The sequence below is a fragment of the Panulirus ornatus genome, chromosome 50, assembly GCF_036320965.1.
Source record: "Panulirus ornatus isolate Po-2019 chromosome 50, ASM3632096v1, whole genome shotgun sequence".
NCBI classification, from domain to species: domain Eukaryota; kingdom Metazoa; phylum Arthropoda; class Malacostraca; order Decapoda; family Palinuridae; genus Panulirus; species Panulirus ornatus.
The window spans coordinates 624,595-642,020 of record NC_092273.1 but is presented as its reverse complement, the minus strand read 5'-3'; the positions used below and the strand labels follow the sequence as shown (position 1 = coordinate 642,020).

General features: G+C 42.0%; 1 protein-coding gene and 1 pseudogene across 6 annotated transcripts in view; both read right to left on the bottom strand.

Moving 5' to 3' along the window:
• Positions 1–17,426, bottom strand: part of polybromo (protein) — a 471,093-nt gene that overhangs the window by 154,418 nt on the left and 299,249 nt on the right. The gene's annotated exons all lie outside the window — the stretch shown is intronic.
• LOC139764463 (uncharacterized) lies at positions 1,044–11,680 on the bottom strand (annotated as a pseudogene).

Below are 17,426 nucleotides of genomic sequence, written 5' to 3'. Positions count from 1 at the left end.
AACCTAGATAGCTGTCTTTTCTTGCTGCCTCATCCACACATGGACCACTGGCATTCTGCCCACAAATACACAATCTACTCTTGTTACACATAGTACTTGACACCACTTAACTCAGAGAGATGATTCTTTGTAACTCTAAATTTTCCTGGGGTGAGGACTATGGAGTACCCATGCCTCTTGGCAAAATGGTAGGAGCAATAGACAGAGTTAATAGGTATAAACATTTAGGCAGGAGCATTAGGTAGAAGTAATAGGTATAAACATTAGAAAGGATCATTAGGTATAAGTAGTTAGTAAAAAGATTAGGTAGGAGCCTTTGCAAACAGGGCATTAGAATTGCCCTCCGCCAATGGCATGTTAAAGGTTAGGCACTAGAGGCAAAGAAGTGGTACTGGATTTCACTTGTTATGAAGACTATTCCCGAGTCTACTTCCTCGAGGGAGTTCCAGGAGGGAAAGGTCGTCACAGATATAGATAGACAGATAGACCTACTTACCATACCTGAATGTTTTGGGCAACATTTTTCTTTTCAAATTAATCTTTATTATCTCATGTGGCAGTTAGCCAAAATCACATTTCACATAATGTTCTGGCCCATTACTACTAAGCATTTAATGTGTAAAGATACCTATCTCAGCCATTTCTATCATCTTTCTAATCTACATGTGATGATTACAAAAAGGCTTGTACATGGTTTGCTGAAGTTTAGGTACACCTATTGCAAAAAGAATTCCCTCATGAGATGGAATTCATTCTTATAAAGTCCAGCCTTTTTGCTGCCTTCTGGCATTCAGAAGTATGGAGTATAAATTCTTTAATCTTTTTCCAAAATGAGTAAGGTCAATATATGAGGGAGAAAAGTTAGTCTTGATGGTAAGGGAACTAGTGTAAGAACTATGAACACTAAAACCTTTACTTAACCAGAAAATGATTCACTACACAAAAGGAAAACTGAAAGCAAGATTCAGGGATTTGTTCATCTCAATTAGTCCTCAAAAGTCTTAATTAGTCCTTATAAAGTCTTCTTCAAAAGAATAATGATACACCCTTACAGATACACAAGTTTATATGCTCCATCCATGGACCAACCAAGATGTTATCTTCAGACACTTTGAATTGCATGTCATAGCATACTCTAGTGTTGAAGAATGTTGGCATGTTCTTTCTTTATAACCTTATTGCACCACATAAGCCAGCGTTATGGTCCAGGAGGAATTTTGCAAGGTTTGCTGATGTGTTGTAACTGTCTGTATATAGCATATGTTTTTATCTAGGAATGGTGACATAATTTTTTTCACTATGTACCCACTAAATCCTAGCTGGTCATTCTTAGACACTTTCAGAATATCCATGTCACTGGCTGTGTACACTCGCATATCAAGGATGCACCCAGTTTCACAGTTATAGAGGACAATGAATTTGATTCCATAGCAATGCCTCTTAGAAGAAATATACTGGTGAAAATAACTTGTCCCCTGAAAAGCACCAAGCTTTCATCAGTCACCAGGTTCCAGAAAGGTCGAAAGAATTTCACAAACTTTGCCTTCAACATCACAAACAGAATCCTTATTTTCTACAGTCTGTCCTGGCTATTTGGACAATTGTTATCTGTGAAATGCAGATAATGCAGTAGATGGACAAATTGGTCCCTATGCAAGTATTTGCTAAAAGTAGCTAGAGAAGTCACATCATTCTGAGTCCAGTATTCCTTCATTATACGTTTCTTTACATCGCTCACAAGTGTAGTTTGGGCTAGGTAGACATGCATCTCTGGAATAGATGTATCAGGAAACTTCTTCCATTTGCCAGTCTGTTGAGCAGAGTATCTCCAAGACTTGTATACATAGAAACTGTTAGTTTCTTCAACAATAAAGTCATTACTTCCCTGTCAAAGAATGCTAGGTAATAAGGTAATTCATCCTCCACTTCTGCATCACTCACTGGGAAATCAACTGTTATTCCCTAGTCATTCCTGTCAAAATCCACAGTCTGTGGCAGGTAATTGCATGGTTTTATCATCCACACAAAGGATTGAGATGCAGCAACAGTTGCCTGTGCTTGTGTGGTATCTTTGCCTTGTCTCTGAAACCTCACACCACGCTGTGAAATATGACCACCTGACTTTCGTGACCTTATACCTTCTGCACACAAACTCACACCACCACCCTCTCCACCACTTTCACTGCTAGGATCATCACTCATGTTCACTTTCTGGTACATATTCATTCACTACTTCATCAATTGCAAGCTGACTCTCATCACTGTCTCCATCCTCCTCATAACCAAATGATTCAAAATCATCATCTGCTAGATCTAGAGCAAAGTGAAATTTGGTTGATGTGTCTAGGAGTTGAGGTGAAAATTTCCTAGGTGTTGTGAACACGTGTCTTCCTTTCACTCTGGGAACTTTCCGGCAAACAGATGGCATAACACTTAGTCAGGCTGTATCACTACATTAGGTGCTAGGCAGGAGAAAAGGCTGCCAGTCACTATGTGTGGTACTAGGCATGAGAGAGCGTGACCTATCTTCACCTTCAATTGCCTCGGCTAATAATGATGTTGACCCCAGCTGGAGGGCATGGGTGGCTGTTTACTGGCATACCCAAACAGAGAGCATGATAGTACAAGTCAGAGATGCCAATTCACCCAATTTCACCACACAAATACGATGCAAAATGGCCCAACATTACATAATGTTTCCCTCCTACTACTGTACGAAAGTTAGATAACAGCTAATACTGACACTGACCACGGATGGGCGAGCAGGGGTAGCTGTCTACAGGAATGGGCAAACAGAGGTCATGATAGCAGATGACAGTGATGCCACATTTCCAAAATTCAAAAAAATAATTACAACGCAAAATGGTCCAACGTTAAGTAATGCTGCCCGCCTTCTACCGTATGAATTAACGTTAGGTAACATCACCTGCTACAGTGGGGTTAAATAAACTTGAAGTTAAACAATTATGTATCAAATACCAAGACTTGACATAAATGCTGTGGTTCTGAGTTACATAATATGGCAAGAACAGTGAGAGTACCTTATTTCAACTTCCTTGCCATTCAGGAGCCACACAGTGCATATTAAAGAATCTGTTGCCTAATCAACTTCACTTTCAGGAAAAATAACACCCAAAATAAGTACCGCAAATGGTGTTAATGTTTTATGTATATAGGGTTAACGGAGACGTTATGAATATATATTCAGTAATCTTCCCTCTTAGAATATAAATGTGTTAAAGTGAAAAGGCAGCAGCTGTGGACCACCTCACACACACATCCAAAATAACTGCTGCATAGTTTACAAATTAACACAAATATGAATTTAACATACAAAGCAAGAACATTAGGCAGACACATTAGGTAGAAGTTGTCAGTAGGAGTTTAGGAATGAGTCTCTGGAAATGTTGCAATAGAGTTGCCTTCTGCCATTGGCCTGTTGAAGGTGAGGCACTAATGGCTAAGAATTGGCACTGAGTTCACTAACTATGGAGACTGTTTTACCATAGGCAGCACCTTGAGGGAGTTCATGGAGGAACAGGTGTCAGATATGTAGATAGATATATAGATATAGACAGTGATAAAGAGAATTTGTGAAATTAGGATGTGTCTATCTATCTATCTATATCTCTGATGCCTGTTCCAAATGGAACTCCCTCAAAGGGGTGGCCACAACAACAGAGTCACCATAAGTGAATTCCACTGCTGTTTCTTATCCTTCAGTGCCTCACCCTAAACAGCCCACTGTCAGAGGGCAACTCTAGTGGAGTGTTTGCTGAGACTACTACCTGATATTCCTACTGACTTCCATTTAATGCTCCTACCAACTACTTCTCCCTAATACTTATTCTTAATGCCCCTGCCTAAATGTTCCTACATACTATTTCTGTCTACTGCTCCAACTTATTTGCCAAAAGGCAGGGATAGTGCACGGAGCTCACCACAGGAAAAACCAGAGATATGAAGAATGAGCTGTGTGAGTTAAGTGTTGTCATGTGTTACATATGACAAGGAGAGATTGTACATTTGTGGACAGAATGCTAGTAGTCCACATGTTTGTGAGGCAGAAAGAAAAGACAGCTACTTGGGTCAGAGGCGTGCATCTTGACAACCAGTGAAGTGCTGGCTCACCAAGCAGATGTCACTGACCCTCCTGATACCCAGGCAGGTAGTACTGGTAATATACCTTCCTAGTCATTGGCTGCCTACCAACTACTACCTATGCTAGGATTTATCTAAGAAAGGTATCCTAGTAATTGTAATGAACTTGATTTTCATAAACTCAGTCTTGAGTAGTGTGTGCATGTGTGTACTCATAACAGTGTAAAATATATGTATATATTCTCAGTGTTTTAAAAGTGGTAATATATGAAACATCTTGGGTGAACCATGGAAAGGCGTCTGGGGCCTGGATGTAGATAGGGAGCTGTGGTTTTGGTGCATTACACATGACAGCTAGAGACAGAGTGATCGAATGTGCCCTTTTTTGTCCCTTTTCCTGGAGCTACCTTACTGAAGCAGGGGGTAGCGATGTTGTTTCCTGTGGGGTGGGGTAGCACAAGGAATGGATGAAGGCAAGTAAATATGAATATATACATGTGTATATATGTGTATGCCTTTGTATGTGTATGAATATGTATGTGTATGCGTATATATTGATATGTATACGTGCATGTATTGGTGTGTGTGTGTGTGTGTATATATATATATATATATATATATATATATATATATATATATATATATACATATTATCCCTGGGGATAGGGGATTAAGAATACTTCCCACGTATTCCCTGTGTGTCGTAGAAGGCGACTAAAAGGGGAGGGAGCGGGGGGCTGGAAATCCTCCCCTCTCGTTTTTTTTTTTTTTCTTTTTTCCAAAAGAAGGAACAGAGAATTGGGCCAGGTCAGGGTATTCCCTCAAAGGCCCAGTCCTCTGTTCTTAATGCTACCTCGCTAACGTGGGAAATGGCGAATAGTTTAAAAGAAAAAAAGAAAAGATATATATATATATATATATATATATTTTTTTTTGCTTTGTTGCTGTCTCCCGCATTTGCGAGGTAGCGCAAGGAAACAGACGAAAGAAATGGCCCAACCCACCCCCATACACATGTATATACATACGTCCACACACGCAAATATACATACCTACACAGTTTTCCATGGTTTACCCCAGACGCTTCACATGCCTTGATTCAATCCACTGACAGCACGTCAACCCCGGTATACCACATCGCTCCAATTCACTCTATTCCTTGCCCTCCTTTCACCCTCCTGCATGTTCAGGCCCCGATCACACAAAATCTTTTTCACTCCATCTTTCCACCTCCAATTTGGTCTCCCTCTTCTCCTCGTTCCCTCCACCTCCGACACATATATCCTCTTGGTCAATCTTTCCTCACTCATTCTCTCCATGTGACCAAACCATTTCAAAACACCCTCTTCTGCTCTCTCAACCACGCTCTTTTTATTTCCACACATCTCTCTTACCCTTACGTTACTTACTCGATCAAACCACCTCACACCACACACTGTCCTCAAACATCTCATTTCCAGCACATCCATCCTCCTGTGCACAACTCTATCCATAGTCCACGCCTCGCAACCATACAACATTGTTGGAACCACTATTCCTTCAAACATACCCATTTTTGCTTTCCGAGATAATGTTCTCGACTTCCACACATTCTTCAAGGCTCCCAGAATTTTCGCCCCCTCCCCTAACCTATGATCCACTTCCGCTTCCATGTTTCCATCCGCTGCCAGATCCACTCCCAGATATCTAAAACACTTCACTTCCTCCAGTTTTTCTCCATTCAAACTCACCTCCCAATTGACTTTTTTTGACCCTCAACCCTACTGTACCTAATAACCTTGCTCTTATTCACATTTACCCTTAACTTTCTTCTTTCACACACTTTACCAAACTCAGTCACCAGCTTCTGCAGTTTCTCACATGAATCAGCCACCAGCGCTGTAACATCAGCGAACAACAACTGACTCACTTCCCAAGCTCTCTCATCCACAACAGACTTCATCCTTGCCCCTCTTTCCAAAACTCTTGCATTCACCTCCCTAACAACCCCATCCATAAACAAATTAAACAACCATGGAGACATCACACACCCCTGCCGCAAACCTACATTCACTGAGAACCAATCACTTTCCTCTCTTCCTACACGTACACATGCCTTACATCCTCGATAAAAACTTTTCACTGCTTCTAACAACTTGCCTCCCACACCATATATTCTTAATACCTTCCACAGAGCATCTCTATCAACTCTATCATATGCCTTCTCCAGATCCATAAATGCTACATACAAATCCATTTGCTTTTCTAAGTATTCCTAACATACATTCTTCAAAGCAAACACCTGATCCACACATCTTCTACCACTTCTGAAACCACACTGCTCTTCCCCAATCTGATGCTCTGTACATGCCTTCACCCTCTCAATCAATACCCTCCCATACAATTTGCCAGGAATACTCAACAAACTTATACCTCTGTAATTTGAGCACTCACTCTTATCCCCTTTGCCTTTGTACAATGGCACTATGCATGCATTCCGCCAATCCTCAGGCACCTCACCATGAGTCATACATACATTAAATAACCTTACCAACCAGTCAACAATACAGTCACCCCCTTTTTTAATAAATTCCACTGCAATACCATCCAAACCTGCTGCCTTGCCGGCTTTCATCTTCCGCAAAGCTTTTACTACCTCTTCTCTGTTTACCAAATCATTTTCCCTAACCCTCGCACTTTGCACACCACCTCGACCAAAACACCCTATATCTGCCACTCTATCATCAAACACATTCAACAAACCTTCAAAATACTCACTCCATCTCCTTCTCACATCACCACTACTTGTTATCACCTCCCCATTTGCGCCCTTCACTGAAGTTCCCATTTGCTCCCTTGTCTTATGCACTTTATTTACCTCCTTCCAGAACATCTTTTTATTCTCCCTAAAATTTAATGATACTCTCTCACCCCAACTCTCATTTGCCCTTATATATATATATATATATATATATATATATATATATATATATATATACATAAGTATACTTATGTAAGTAGGAGAGATGGCCAGAGAGCGTTATTGGATTACGTGTTAATGGACAGGCACGCGAAAGAGAGACTTTTGGATGTTAATGTGCTGAGAGGTGCAACTGGAGGGATATCTGATCATTATCTTGTGGAGGCTAAGGTGAAGATTTGTATGGGTTTTCAGAAAAGAAGAGTGAATGTTGGGGTGAAGAGGGTGGTGAGAGTAAGTGAGCTTGGGAAGGAGACTTGTGTGAGGAAGTACCAGGAGAGACTGAGTACAGAATGGAAAAAGGTGAGAACAATGGAAGTAAGGGGAGTGGGGGAGGAATGGGATGTATTTAGGGAATCAGTGATGGATTGCGCAAAAGATGCTTGTGGCATGAGAAGAGTGGGAGATGGGTTGATTAGAAAGGGTAGTGAGTGGTGGGATTAAGAAGTAAGAGTATTAGTGAAAGAGAAGAGAGAGGCATTTGGACGATTTTTGCAGGGAAAAAATGAAATTGAGTGGGAGATGTATAAAAGAAAGAGACAGGAGGTCAAGAGAAAGGTGCAAGAGGTGAAAAAAAAGGGCAAATGAGAGTTGGGGTGAGAGAGTATCATTAAATTTTAGGGAAAATAAAAAGATGTTCTGGAAGGAGGTAAATAAAGTGCGTAAGACAAGGGAGCAAATGGGAACTTCAGTGAAGGGCGCAAATGGGGAGGTGATAACAAGTAGTGGTGATGTGAGAAGGAGATGGAGTGAGTATTTTGAAGGTTTGTTGAATGTGTTTGATGATAGAGTGGCAGATATAGGGTGTTTTGGTCGAGGTGGGGTGCAAAGTGAGAGGGTTAGGGAAAATGATTTGGTAAACAGAGAAGAGGTAGTAAAAGCTTTGCGGAAGATGAAAGCCGGCAAGGCAGCAGGTTTGAATGGTATTGCAGTGGAATTTATCAAAAAAGGGGGTGACTGTATTGTTGACTGGTTGGTAAGGTTATTTAATGTATGTATGACTCATGGTGAGGTGCCTGAGGATTGGCGGAATGCGTGCATAGTGCCATTGTACAAAGGCAAAGGGGATAAGAGTGAGTGCTCAAATTACAGAGGTATAAGTTTGTTGAGTATTCCTGGTAAATTATATGGGAGGGTATTGACTGAGAGGGTGAAGGCATGTACAGAGCATCAGATTGGGGAAGAGCAGTGTGGTTTCAGAAGTGGTAGAGGATGTGTGGATCAGGTGTTTGCTTTGAAGAATGTATGTGAGAAATACTTAGAAAAGCAAATGGATTTGTATGTAGCATTTATGGATCTGGAGAAGGCATATGATAAGAGTTGATAGAGATGCTCTGTGGAAGGTATTAAGAATATATAGTGTGGGAGGCAAGTTGTTAGAAGCAGTGAAAAGTTTTTATCGAGGATGTAAGGCATGTGTACGTGTAGGAAGAGAGGAAAATGATTGGTTCTCAGTGAATGTAGGTTTGCGGCAGGGGTGTGTGTTGTCTCCATGGTTGTTTAATTTGTTTATGGATGGGGTTGTTAGGGAGGTGAATGCAAGAGTTTTGGAAAGAGGGGCAAGTATGAAGTCTGTTGGGGATGAGAGAGCTTGGGGAGTGAGTCAGTTGTTGTTCGCTGATGATACAGCGCTGGTGGCTGATGCATGTGAGAAACTGCAGAAGCTGGTGACTGAGTTTGGTAAAGTGTGTGAAAGGAAAAAGCTAAGAGTAAATGTGAATAAGAGCAAGGTTATTAGGTACAGTAGGGTTGAGGGTCAATTCATTTGGGAGGTGAGTTTGAATGGAGAAAAACTGGAGGAAGTGAAGTGTTTTAGATATCTGGGAGTGGATCTGGCAGCGGATGGAACCATGGAAGCGGAAGTGGATCATAGGGTGGGGGAGGGGGCGAAAATTCTGGGAGCCTTGAAGAATGTGTGGAAGTTGAGAACATTATCTTGGAAAGCAAAATGGGTATGTTTGAAGGAATAGTGGTTCCAACAATGTTATATGGCTGTGAGGCGTGGGCTATGGATAGAGTGGTGCGCAGGAGGATGGATGTGCTGGAAATGAGATGTTTGAGGACAATGTGTGGTGTGAGGTGGTTTGATCGAGTAAGTAACATAAGGGTAAGAGAGATGTGTGGAAATAAAAAGAGCGTGGTTGAGAGAGCAGAAGAGGGTGTTTTGAAATGGTTTGGGCACATGGAGAGAATGAGTGAGGAAAGATTGACCAAGAGGATATATGTGTCGGAGGTGGAGGGAACGAGGAGAAGAGGGAGACCAAATTGGAGGTGGAAAGATGGAGTGAAAAAGATTTTGTGTGATCGGGGCCTGAACATGCAGGAGGGTGAAAGGAGGGCAAGGAATAGAGTGAATTGGAGCAATGTGGTATATCGGGGTTGACGTGCTGTCAGTGGATTGAATCAAGGCATGTGAAGCGTCTGGGGTAAACCATGGAATGCTGTGTAGGTATGTATATTTGCGTGTGTGGGCGTATGTATATACATGTGTATGGGGGTGGGTTGGGCCATTTTCTTTCATTTCCTTGTGCTACCTCGCAAACGTGGGAGACAGCGACAAAGCAAAAAAAAATATATATATATATATATACATATATATATATATATATATATATATATATATATATATATATATATATATATATATATATTTCCCTGGGGATAGGGGAGAAAGAATACTTCCCACGTATTCCCTGCGTGTCGTAGAAGGTGACTAAAAGGGGAGGGAGCAAGGGCTGGAAATCCTCCCCTCTCGTTTTTTTTTTTTTTTTTTTTTTAATTTTCCAAAAGAGGGAACAGAGAATTGCGCCAGGTGAGGGTATTCCCTCAAAGGCCCAGTCCTCTGTTCTTAACGCTACCTCGCTAATGCGGGAAATGGTGAATAGTTTGAAAGAAAGAAAGATATATATATATATATATATATATATATATATATATATATATATATATATTTTTTATCCCATACGCATGTATATACAAACGTCCACACACGCAAATATACATACCTACACAGCTTTCCATGGTTTACCCCAGACGCTTCACATGCCTTGATTCAATCCACTGACAGCACGTCAACCCCGGTATACCACATCGCTTCAATTCACTCTATTCCTTGCCCTCCTTACACCCTCCTGCATGTTCAGGCCCCGATCACACAAAATCTTTTTCACTCCATCTTTCCACCTCCAATTTGGTCTCCCTCTTCTCCTCGTTCCCTCCACCTCCGACACATATATCCTCTTGGTCAATCTTTCCTCACTCATTCTCTCCATGTGACCAAACCATTTCAAAACACCCTCTTCTGCTCTCTCAACCACGCTCATTTTATTTCCACACATCTCTCTTACCCTTACGTTACTTACTCGATCAAACCACCTCACACCACACATTGTCCTCAAACATCTCATTTCCAGCACATCCATCCTCCTGCGCACAGCTCTATCCATAGTCCACGCCTCGCAACCATACAACATTGTTGGAACCACTATTCCTTCAAACATACCCATTTTTGCTTTCCGAGATAATGTTCTCGACTTCCAAGCATTCTTCAAGGCTCCCAGAATTTTCGCCCCCTCCCCCACCCTATGATCCACTTCCGCTTCCATGGTTCCATCCGCTGCCAGATCCACTCCCAGATATCTAAAACACTTCACTTCCTCCAGTTTTTCTCCATTCAAACTCACCTCCCAAATGAATTGACCCTCAACCCTACTGTACCTAATAACCTTGCTCTTATTCACATTTACTCTTAACTTTCTTCTTTCACATACTTTACCAAACTCAGTCACCAGCTTCTGCACTTTCTCACATGAATCAGCCACCAGCGCTGTATCATCAGCGAACAACAACCGACTCACTTCCCAAGCTCTCTCATCCCCAACAGACTTCATACTTGCCCCTCTTTCCAAAACTCTTGCATTCACCTCCCTAACAACCCCATCCATAAACAAATTAAACAACCATGGAGACATCACACACCCCTGCAGCAAACCTACATTCACTGAGAACCAATCACTTTCCTCTCTTCCTACACGTACACATGCCTTACCTCCTCGATAAAAACTTTTCACTGCTTCTAACAACTTGCCTCTCACACCATATATTCTTAATACCTTCCACAGAGCATCTCTATCAACTCTATCATATGCCTTCTCCAGATCCATAAATGCTACATACAAATCCATTTGCTTTTCTAAGTATTTCTCACATACATTCTTCAAAGCAAACACCTGATCCACACATCCTCTACCACTTCTGAAACCACACTGCTCTTCCCCAATCTGATGCTCTGTACATGCCTTCACCCTCTCAATCAATACCCTCCCATATAATTTGCCAGGAATACTCAACAAACTTATACCTCTGTAATTTGAGCACTCACTCTTATTCCCTTTGCCTTTGTACAATGGCACTATGCACGCATTCCGCCAATCCTCAGGCACCTCACCATGAGTCATACATACATTAAATAACCTTACCAACCAGTCAACTATACAGTCACCCCCTTTTTTAATAAATTCCACTGCAATACCATCCAAACCTGCTGCCTTGCCAGCTTGCATCTTCCGCAAAGCTTTTACTACCTCTTCTCTGTTTACCAAATCATTTTCCCTAACCCATGCACTTTGCACACCACCTCGACCAAAACACCCTATATCTGCCACTCTATCATCAAACACATTCAACAAACCTTCAAAATACTCACTCCATCTCCTTCTCACATCACCACTACTTGTTATCACCTCCCCATTTGCGCCCTTCACTGAAGTTCCCATTTGCTCCCTTGTCTTACGCACTTTATTTACCTCCTTCCAGAACATCTTTTTATTCTCCCTAAAATTTAATGATACTCTCTCACCCCAACTCTCATTTGCCCTTTTTTTCACCTCTTGCACCTTTTTCTTGACCTCCTGTCTCTTTCTTTTATACGTCTCCCACTCAATTTCATTTTTTCCCTGCAAAAATCGTCCAAATGCCTCTCTCTTCTCTTTCACTAATACTCTTACTTCTTCATCCCACCACTCACTACCCTTTCTAATCAACCCACCTCCCACTCTTCTCATGCCACAAGCATCTTTTGCACAATCCATCACTGATTCCCTAAATACATCCCATTCCTCCCCCACTCCCCTTACTTCCATTGTTCTCACCTTTTTCCATTCTGTACTCAGTCTCTCCTGGTACTTCCTCACACAAGTCTCCTTCCCAAGCTCACTTACTCTCACCACCCTCTTCACCCCAACATTCACTCTTCTTTTCTGAAAAATTTATTTATATATAATATATATATATATATATTATATGGGAGGGTATTGATTGAGAGGGTGAAGGCATGTACAGAGCATCAGATTGGGGAAGAGCAGTGTGGTTTCAAATGTGGGAGAGGATGTGTGAATCAGGTGTTTGCTTTGAAGAATGTATGTGAGAAATACCTAGAAAAGCAAATGGATTTGTATGTAGCATTTATGGATCTGGAGAAGGCATATGATAGAGTTGATAGAGATGCTCTGTGGAAGGTATTAAGAATATATGGTGTGGGAGGCAAGTTGTTGGAAGCAGTGAAAAGTTTTCATCGAGGATGTAAGGCATGTGTACGTGTAGGAAGAGAGGAAAGTGATTGGTTCTCAGTGAATGTAGGTTTTGCGGCAGGGGTGTGTGATGTCTCCATGGTTGTTTAATTTGTTTATGGATGGGGTTGTTAGGGAGGTGAATGCAAGAGTTTTGTAAAGAGGGGCAAGTATGAAGTCTGTTGGGGATGAGAGAGCTTGGGAAGTGAGTCAGTTGTTGTTCGCTGATGATACAGCGATGGTGGCTGATTCATGTGAGAAACTGCAGAAGCTGGTGACTGAGTTTGGTAAAGTGTGTGAAAGAAGAAAGTTAAGAGTAAATGTGAATAAGAGCAAGGTTATTAGGTACAGTAGGGTTGAGGGTCAAGTCAATTGGGAGGTGAGTTTGAATGGAGAAAAACTGGAGGAAGTGAAGTGTTTTAGATATCTGGGAGTGGATCTGGCAGCGGATGGAAACATGGAAGCGGAAGTGGATCATAGGGTGGGGGAGGGGGCAAAAATTCTGGGAGCCTTGAAGAATGTGTGGAAGTCGAGAACATTATCTCCGAAAGCAAAAATGGGTATGTTTGAAGGAATAGTGGTTCCAACAATGTTGTATGGTTGCGAGGCGTGGACTATGGATAGAGTTGTGCGCAGGGGGATGGATGTGCTGGAAATGAGATGTTTGAGGACAATGTGTGGTGTGAGGTGGTTTGATCGAGTAAGTAACGTAAGGGTAAGAGAGATGTGTGGAAATAAAAAGAGCGTGGTTGAGAGAGCAGAAGAGGGTGTTTTGAAATGGTTTGGTCACATGGAGAGAATGAGTGAGGAAAGATTGACCAAGAGGATATATGTGTCGGAGGTGGAGGGAACGAGGAGAAGAGGGAGACCAAATTGGAGGTGGAAAGATGGAGTGAAAAAGATTTTGTGTGATCGGGGCCTGAACATGCAGGAGGGTGAAAGGAGGGCAAGGAATAGAGTGAACTGGAGCGATGTGGTATACCGGGGTTGACGTGCTGTCAGTGGATTGAATCAAGGCATGTGAAGCGTCTGGGGTAAACCATGGAAAGCTGTGTAGGTATGTATATTTGCGTGTGTGGACGTATGTATATACATGTGTATGGGGGTGGGTTGGGCCATTTCTTCCGTCTGCTTCCTTGCGCTACCTCGCAAACGCGGGAGACAGCGACAAAGCAAAAAAAAAAAAAAAAAAAATATGTGGTTCGCTGATGATACAGCACTGGTGGCTGATTCGAGTGAGAAATTGCAAAAGCTGGTGACTGAGTTTGGTGAAGTGTGTGAAAGAAGAAAGCTGAGAGTAAATGTAAATAAGAGCAAGATTTTTATGTACAGTAGGGTTGAGGGGCAAGTCAACTGGGAGGTAAGTTTGAATGGAGAAAAACTGGAGGAAGTGAAGTGTTTTAGGTATTTGGGAGTGGACTTGGCAGTGGATGGAGCCATGGAAGCGCAATTGAATTATAGGTGGGGGAGGGGGCGAAAGTTCTGGGAGTGTTGAAAAATGTGTGGAAGTCGAGAACGTTATCTTGGAAAGCAAAAATGGGTATGTTTGAAGGAACAGTGGTTTCAACAATGTTATATGGTATCGAGCTGTGGGCTATAGATAGAGGTGTGCAGAGGAGGGTGGATGTGCTGGAAATGAGATGTTTGAGGACAATATGTGGTGTGAGGTGGTTTGATCGAGTAAGTAATGAAAGGGTAAGAGAGATGTGTGATAATAAAATGAGTGTGGTTGAGAGAGCAGAAGAGGGTGTTTTGAAATGGTTTGGTCACATGGAGAGAATGAGTGAGGAAAGATTGACAAAGAGGATATATGTGTCAGAGGTGGAGGGAACGAGAAGTGGAAGACCAAACTGGAGGTGGAAAGATGGAGTGAAAAAGATTCTGAGTGATTGAGGCCTGAACATGCAGGAGGGTGAAAGGCGTGCAAGGAATAGAGTGAATTGGAACGATGTGGCATACCGGGGTCGACACGCTGTCTATGGATTGGATCAGGGCATGTGAAGCATCTGGGGTAAACCATGGAAAGTTTTGTGGGGCCTGGCTGTGGAAAGGGAGCTGTGGTTTCGGTGCATTATACATGACAGCTAGAGACTGAGTGTGAACGAATGTGGCCTTTGTTGCCTTTTCCTAGTGCTACCTCGTGCACATTTGGGGAGGGGGTTTTCATTTCATGTGTGGCGGGGTGGCGATGGGAATGAATAAGGGCAGACCATATGAATTTTTTTTTCATTTTTTTTTTTATTTTCCAAAAGAAGGAACAGAGAAGGGGGCCAGGTGAGGATATTCCCTCAAAGGCCCAATCCTCTGTTGTTAATGCTACCTCGCTGATGCGGGAAATGGCAAACAGTATGAAAGGAAGAAAGAAAAAAGTATGAATTATGTACATGTGTATATATGTATGTGTGTGTGTGTGTGAATGTGTATGTATATACATGTGTATGTGGGTGGGTTGGGCCATTCTTTCGTTTGTTTCCTTGTGCTACCTCGCTAACGTGGGAGACAGCGATAAAGTACAATAAATATATAAAAATGAATTTTTAAAAATTTAAAAATCTCAGATGCTGCACCATGTGCATTTCATATCCCACTTGTTTTTGGTAGCATGGGGTAGACTCCCTTTGTATCAGTTTCAATTTGCCTCAAGCTATCCTGCAGTTGGGTGGTATACAGTGTTTCTGTTACTTCAGAATTGTGACTTTATTCATTAATCATTTTGCAATCCTTACAATTCAATATGGCATGAAGTGATTGTAAGAGGTGCAATGAAAGCAGGTAGTCTATCCTCACTTTATCATAAAGAAGCATCCTTTCACAGGAGAGGGGTGGCATCACCTCTATCTCAGTCTGACTCCTGCTTCCAACTGCCTTTTGAGTGTTCCCACACTGCTGGGTACCCACCACCACACTATCATACTACATACTAAACCTTTCACCCCCTCATGAGATTTTTGTAACTAAATGTGACATTTAGTTACAACAAAAATAAAACTAAAAACAAGAAAACAAGAAAAAATAGAATGGAATTAAAATTTGACAGCAACAATACCCTTCCTCTACATGCAAGCAGAACAAAATTGACATAACATATTAGAGTGTTCACTCTTAACAGCAGCCACCACAAATGCAATCTTGTAAGTGTGTGGGACGGTATCTCACACGGTGAGGGTGCCAGCACGCTATCTGAGGCTGTGTGTCACCACAACTGGGGGTGAAACCACTGCTGGTGGGTACTCCCCTTGACCCACAGGTGTCATGGGAAGTTGCGAAACTCAAGGGCGTAGGTGATGTCAGTTTGCAAGAACAGACAGTCACTGCCATCCAGCTTCACTGAGTATTGTCTATACAGCTTCGCCTCCACTACCATGCCTAACCTGTCACACACTGTTGAAGTGACGCTCTGCACACACACAGTGCCCTTGGACAGCTGGGGCAGTGTAGCCGTGTCACCTGTTGGGCTACCCTAAACACAAGCCTGGCTCTCTACTATGGCCTGCTTCCTGTTTTGCAGAGCAGCTCTCCATTGCTGATTTATCAAATAACATTGCCTGGGTGCCGGGACACCATCTCGCAACTGTCCTCCTGCTGCCAGCTGTGTGGGTGACTTATCCCCTTCTCTTAGGGGGATGTTGAGATACTGTAGCATAGCCTGAGTTGCTTTGCTGTTGTGCAGTCTACCTCCAACACCTGTGTTGCCCCTAAACACTTGCTTGGCTGCCTTTACCACTGCTTCGGCATGTCCACTGCACTGGGGGAAGTGGGCTGTGGAGATGCGGTCAATGATTTCCTATTTTTTTTTAGAAAGCTTTCATTCCCTTGCTGTCTAGATTGATTCCCCATCTGGGGTGATTTTCTTGGGTGGACCCCATCACCTGAAGAAGGTGTGCAGCCTTGCAATAACTTGGGATTTTCCTGCGTAAGTATGAATCCTACTTTGCACCATGTAAGTGGTGCAATGAAAGCAGGTAGTCCATCCTCACTTTATTATAATGAAGTATCCATTCACATGAGAGGGGTGTCATCACCTCTATCTCAGTCTGACTTCTGCCTCCAACTGCCCAGCGAGTATTCCCAAGCTGCTAAGTGCCTGCTCCCCAACTATCGTAATACACACTTAACCCTACAGTGATAGAGGAGTTAAAAGAAAGTGAGTGAATTTAAATATGGCACAGAAATAGGTTACATTTGATTTAACACACTATCAGCATTAAAAGACACCACTTCCCCTTATTAGTCAGGTAAATCGAAGGTTTACTGTAACAGGAAATATCTAGCGAACTGTTCACATCATTCATATGACCAAAATTAGCATATGCTTCTCATGTTTGGTCATCACAACAAAAGAAATACAAAAAGCTAATAGAGGAGGTCCAGAGGAGGGCAACAGAGATGGTACTATAATCAAAAGAGCTGAGTTCCATGTAAATGCTAAAGGATGACCAGAGAATGTAACTTGAATCAGCCTCTAAACATTTCATTCAGTTATGCTTTCCAACCCTTAATGTTCATGTTTTTCAAGTTAATGAAAGAATGAAAGAAATAATTTAACTTTACGATTTCAAGAAGTTATGTAAAAGATTCAGAAGTATACTTCAATCACTAATTACACACAGAGATTTTGTAGCTGCTTCAGCAAAATGAACTGAAAAGTATGAGGGTAAGGCTTGATTGTCAAGTAAGTTGTTAACGTTCATGTTTTGTTGTTTATATTACCTACACCAACATACCAATTAATGATGATCATTATCTCTGCACATCCATCTGGCGAAGTCTTTAGGTTGTTCTACCCACACAGCCTAATC